General features: G+C 38.6%; 1 protein-coding gene across 1 annotated transcript in view; it reads right to left on the bottom strand.

Annotated features, from left to right (window-relative positions):
• LOC131984327 (semaphorin-6D-like) overlaps positions 1-4675 on the bottom strand; it is a 117731-nt gene extending 113056 nt beyond the window's left edge. The window contains exon 1 of the mRNA XM_059349186.1: positions 4164-4675. The gene's annotated coding sequence lies outside the window, so the exon portion shown is untranslated. The remainder of the gene's footprint in view (positions 1-4163) is intronic.
• Positions 4676-6542: the final 1867 nt, after the last annotated feature.

Genomic DNA, 6542 nt, shown 5'->3' on the forward strand with positions numbered 1-6542 from the left:
CATGCTCGAACTGTCACATAATGCTGAATTATGAATATATTTTGTGTGTGTGTTTTTCCTTTGAAAAATAGTGACATCGTGTAAATAAACCGGCATTTAAAGGGTTAAAATCCTCAAAATCTTTATTAAACATTTGGTAGTTTTGAGCTGGGCGGAAGTCTGGAGATCAGTCTGAACCGGAGAGAGAGCAAATAAAACACGACTCATCCGCCAGAGCAAATAAAACACGACTCGTCCGCCAGAGCAAATAAAACACGACTCGTCCGCCAGAGCAAATAAAACACGACTCGTCAGCCAGAGCAAATAAAACACGACTCGTCTGCCAGAGCAAATAAAACACGACTCGTCCGCCAGAGCAAATAAAACACGACTCGTCCGCCAGAGCAAATAAAACACGACTCGTCAGCCAGAGCAAATAAAACACGACTCGTCCGCCAGAGCAAATAAAACACGACTCGTCTGCCAGAGCAAATAAAACACGACTCGTCAGCCAGAGCAAATAAAACACGACTCGTCCGCCAGAGCAAATAAAACACGACTCGTCTGCCAGAGCAAGTCATTTTTTGTTTAATTCAAATTAATTTCATTAATTTAGTTTTTTTCTTAAACAACAAATTTGTATTAAAGTACATAAATATATTATTTAAATATATATATAAATATTATATATTTTAATAAAAATAAATATATACATATACATTATATTATATTATATTATAAGATTTCTTTTATTAGTCCCACAACGGGGACATTTCAAGATATATATCTATATGAAACAATTTTTTTCAATGAATCATTTTTTTCAGAAAAAAACATGACATCATGCAATCAAACTGGTATTTAAAGGGTTAAAATGCCAAAAATGTTTAAACATTTGGTAGTTTTGTGCTTTGTTGTGGGTTTAAAGAGGTTTATGCAAAAAAAAAAAGTAGAAAAAAATATTTATCTGTAAAGTTTTTATAATTTTTTTTCGGAAGTGGACATTTTTGTCCTTAATGGTCTTAAAGGGTCGTATATTAAAGTGATCAGAGGGTTTAATGAATCTATATTCCTGCGAAATCATCATCATGATAAAAATGTTAAAGTTTATAAATGTCATCATGACGAGAAGAAGAACTGCTGAAACAAGAAACTCACATCACATAGTTTGTGTTTAAATATTCTCTTTGTTATGCCATTTTATTAAATATTATAATATGAGAAATAACTGCAGTTTGAGTCAAACAGTTCTGATTTTACAGCTCAAATAATGCATTTTTTGTGCTAAAAACTCCAAATATTGTCAGTTTTTCCTATTTAATTCAGCACTTTGTGGACAGTTTATAAACTAAATGAGTTCTGGGTGAATGAAAACATTTAATAAACGGTTTATGATGATTTCTGGCTCCGTGTCTGGTGTTGAAGCGTTTCGCTGCATGGCAGCGTTTTATGATTCCAGCAGCAGAGTTTTTATGTTTTTATGTTTTAACCTGGAACCATCAGCTCATAAAGGTTTATGTGCGGCTCTAAAAGCTGGTCGTACACACTGTAAAACCTATTTTCCACATGGAACGCTCCATTATTAACATGTAGAATCTATAAATATATAAATATATGAGCGGTGAGTCACGCTGCAGCCAGCAGCTTCACTGTTGACATTAATAATTCAATATCCGACTCATAATTGGCGGTTAATTGGCGGAACGGCGGCGAGAATAAAAACAGGATCTGACCTTCAGACGGATCCACTGGTAGAACCCAGCAGAACCTCCTGAACCAGAACCAATCAGGACCACTTAGGGTGTTTACTGAGGAGACGCCGCATCAGGGTCCCTTGAGGGTCCCATCAGGGTCTAAACAGGGTCCCATCAGGGTCCCTTGAGGGTCTGATTTGGGTCTGAGATTAGGCTCTGATCAGGGTCTGATAAGGGTCTGATATCAGGGTCCTATCAGGGTCTGATTTGGGTCTGAGATTAGGCTCTGATCAGGGTCCTATTAGGGTCCAATCGGGGTCCAATCATGGTCCAATTAGGGTCTGAGATCTGGGTCCTATCAGGGTCTTGTTCAGAGTCTGATTTCAGGGTCCGATTAGGGTCCTTTTAGGGTCCTATCAGGGTCTTGTTCAGGGTCTGAGATCAGGGTCCAATTAAGGTCTGATATCAGGGTCCGTTCAGAGTCTGATATCAGGGTCTAATCAGGGTCCTACTAGGGTCTAATCAGGGTCCCATCAGGGCCTGATATCAGGGTCCAATTAAGGTCTGATCAGGGTCCAATCAGGGTCCAATTAGGGTCCAATTAGGGTCTGATATCAGGCTCTGATCAGGGTCTAATTAGGGTCTAATCAGGGTCTGATATCAGGGTCCAATCAGGGTCTGATATCAGGGTCCAATCAGGGTCTGATATCAGGGTCCAATCAGGGTCTGATATCAGGGTCCAATTAGGGTCTGAGATTAGGGTCCTTATCGAACCCTGAGATCCGGGTCCCATCAGGGTCTGATATCAGGGTCCGATCAGGGTCTTGTCTGGTCTCAGGACTTAGAGTCAAACTAAAGAACATTTCCAGGATCTAGTTTTACAGTTTTCACTCTTTTCTTTCCCGTTTCTTCAGTTTTTTGACGTTCTGAAGTTCTGATCTGAAACGTTAGAAACCTCGACACCAGAAACTGTTTGATCCAGATCAGAATCTGTCTGTTTCACATCAGCTCCACTCGGATCATCCAGGATCCAAAACCAGCAGGAGAACCCACAGAAGAACCAGAACCAACAAGAACACAGACCGATTCAACAATCAGCCGTTAACATCATGAAAACATGATTATTTTAAAAACAACAACAGAATCCAACAGAAACACAGAATGAAAAAAAAACTGTTTAGGAAAAGAAATCAGAAGAGAAATGTGTGTTTTTGCAAATGAACCGGACTCGTTCTCTGGATCTGGACCAGTCCTGGTTCTGATCAGGATCTGAGGCCTTAAATCTTCTCTAATCAGGATTCTCTGCAGACAGGAATCAGACCCTGTTCAGGTTCTAAACCTGGAGACGGACTCTTCTGGACCTTTTTTTTCCTCCCATTTTAAGCACAAAACAGAGAAATCAGAAACAATCAGAAATCTCAACAGACGAGTCAAATGATGAACAAAAGATCCTCAGAGCCCACCAGCTGTCACACAGACCAGAGACCTGGATCAGGAGCAGGACCTGGATCAGGACCAGGACCTGGACCTGGACCAGAACTCCCTCCAGAAATAAACATCCTCTTCACTGAAGCTCCGGAGGTTAAAAAAATCATCATTTTACAAAAGAAATGTGAAGAAAACACAAAGAAAAGAAGAACTGATGGGGGGCAGCCTCAGAACTGAAGACCCCCTTTAAATCCTGCAGACCCCTCATCAGTCTGCATATCCCCATTGGTCCTGCAGACCCCCTTTAAGTCCTGCAGACCCAAATAGATGTGTCCTACAGACTCCCTTTCAGTCTGTAGACCCCCTTATGAATCCTGCAGACCCTCATGAGTCCTGCAGACCCCCTTTCAGTCCTGCAGACCCCATGTCAGTCTAACAGACCCTAATGTGTCCTACAGACCCCCTTTCAGTCTGTAGACCCCCTTATTATAAATCCTGCAGACCCTCATGAGTCCTACAGACTCTCTTATCAGTGCGCAGATCTCCTCTTAGTCCTGCAGACCCTCATCAGTCTGCATATCCCCAACAGTCTTGCAGACCCTCATGGGACCTGCAGACCCCTTTTAAGTCCTTTCAGACCCTCATGGGACCTGCAGACCCCCTTTCAGTCTGTAGACCCCCTTATAAATCCTGCAGACCCCCTTTAAGTCCTCTCAGACCCGGATCTGTCCGTCAGCAGCTCAAGTTGAAGCATCCGGCTGCAGAGAGTCTGACGGAGGAAGGTGACTGGAGTTAATGAAGCACACACACACACACACACACACACACACACACACACACACACACACTGTTTGTTGTTGCTGATTGACAGCCATCAATCAAAGCTGCCAAACACGCACGCGCGCCCAAAAAAGACTCGCGCATCAGACACACATCTTTAAAAAAAAAAAAAAACCTCCACACACACACACACAAACACACACACACACACACACACACACACAGACACACACACACACACACACACTCAGCCCGAGCCGCGGGGTTTCCTGCAGGACTCACCTTGTGTGTCCGCAGCTCCGCAGCAACAATAAATCCACAGCAGATATTTCCAACAGAGACAGAGACCCGGAGCGGGACTAGACCGGGACCAGGAGGACCGGGAGGACCGGGGGGACCCCCCTGCAGCTGTACCGGCTCCGAGCCGCTCCCGGTATTAGATCCAGCGCGCGGCGGCTCGTGCAGACGGAGCGGCGGGAGTCTAACGGCACAATGAGGCGTCGCTCCGCGGCGCCGCGGCTCCGCTGCTGGCCACGCCCTCCTCATTATCATACAGACCCCCCGCAGCCAATCAGAGGGCGGGACCCGCCGGGACCCGCCCCCTCTCTGATTTAAAGACACTGTGTTGAATTTAGTGTTTTAATTATTATATTTAATTATTAATAATCCTTCAACAGCACTGCTGGAGCTGTTTCCTCAAGAAAGTTAACATGAGATATTTTATTTTATTTTTTGTTTTCTTCAAATGAATGTCTTTGTTCTTGCTTTTTCTACTTTTAATTAATACAATCTAATTTAAGATCCACTCTAAATGTTTTATTTTATTTTGTTTTTTTATTTTTAATACTTTTTCTCCCTGGCTTTTCATCAAATTTAAGTGGACATCTGGCAAAAAATTGTATTTAAATTTGAATGTATTTTATTATATATATATATATATAATAAAATACATTCAAATTTAAATACAATATATATATATATATATTATAGAATATTATATATTATATTTATAAAAATATATTCTTTTCTATCATTTGATGAAAATCTAATAAAACTGCTTAATTGCTGATGAGATATTATTTTCATTTTTTTCTTTTCATCAAATTAATGTTGTTGTTTTTTTTTTTGCTTTTTCTCTTTATTAATTTAATTTAATTTAATTTAAGGTCCACTCTATATAATGTTCCTAAATTTTTTTTTTTATTTAGTTTTTTTTGTTCTTTTTCTCCCTGGCTTTTAATCAAGTTTAAGTGGACATCTGGCAAAAAAAAAAAAATAAATTTGGATTTACTTTATTCTTTTTTATTTTCATTCTGTTTTATTGCATTGTGTTTATGTATTTTAATATTTTAGTTTTTTAGTTTTTACCTTATTTCCTGCAATCAAATTAATTTAATTAATTAAATTTAGTTTTTTTCTTAAACAATAAAATTGTATTAAAGTATATATACACATATATTATTTTTTAATTATGTAATAATAATTAAAAATGTTTTTCCTTTTAAGTTTTATTTAAATATATATATATATATTATTTTCAATAAATAATTATTTATTTGTTTTTTTCCTTATGAACACAATTTTCCTAAAATAATTAAAAAAAAAAATTAAATTAAAAAAAAAAATATATATATATGTTGTATTTTATCATCTTGTCTTTACTTGTGTTTCATTGTTATTTTATATTTTTAATTGTTAAGCACTTTGAGCTTCATCTCTTGTATGTAAAGGTAATAATAAAAAATATATATATTAAAACTTATCCTAAAAAAATATTTCTAAAAATCCTTTCTCCTTTTTAGCTCATGAAAAATATTCTGTATGCAAACTAAAAGTTAATTCTTTGTACAAAATGTAAAAGATGCTTTACTTTCATGTAATAATCTAATAAAAATGACAATAATGTGCTTTGAACACGTAGCGATAACTCCTCTGTGACGTCTAGTAATAATATAAATATGTGTCCCAGTAATAACCAGCAGCCTCCTCTCCTCTCTCACTAGTTTCCTCTGTGGCTGTAAAATCATTTCCACGTGGAAACTTCAATTAAATTTCCGGCCAACAAATTGAGTTTGTTCCTCTGCAGGATAATTAGAACAAAGTGGAAAAAGGAAAGAGAAGGAGACGCTTCAGACGCAGCGCTGGGATTAAAAACCAACTCCTCCTGGACTAGAGCACCTCCTCCTCCTCCTCCTCCTCCTCCTCCTCCTCCTCCTCCTCCTCCTCTCTCTGTTTATGAGAAACAACAAATTAGAGGCTATGAGGAGTGGAGGTGTCTGGGGAAATAATCCTGTATTCTGATTAAACTGATGACTGCATCGTCTCTTGTCCTCTCCGCTATCAGCCGAAAATAATCCTGACGCTCTTATTTTGAAGGGACCATTAACAGTGTTCATGTGATTGGCTGATGACGTGTTGGAGCCATCCCAGCATGCACTGGGGCAGCAGATTCATTATGAGTCTCATTTTATCTATTTCTGTGAAGAAATATAAGAAATATTTAGTGTTTCTGCAGATGTTCAATGGGCTTATAACAACCTTGTGTACCTGCTAGAAGGTGGAGTTGTTATTATAATACATGGTTGCGTGTTATAACACGATGAAATTAGAAACTTTCTGGGTTCAGAAACAATTAATGATTCGTCATAATGTTCCAAAATC

Source organism: Centropristis striata, chromosome 14 (genome assembly GCF_030273125.1).
Source record: "Centropristis striata isolate RG_2023a ecotype Rhode Island chromosome 14, C.striata_1.0, whole genome shotgun sequence".
Lineage (NCBI taxonomy): Eukaryota > Metazoa > Chordata > Actinopteri > Perciformes > Serranidae > Centropristis > Centropristis striata.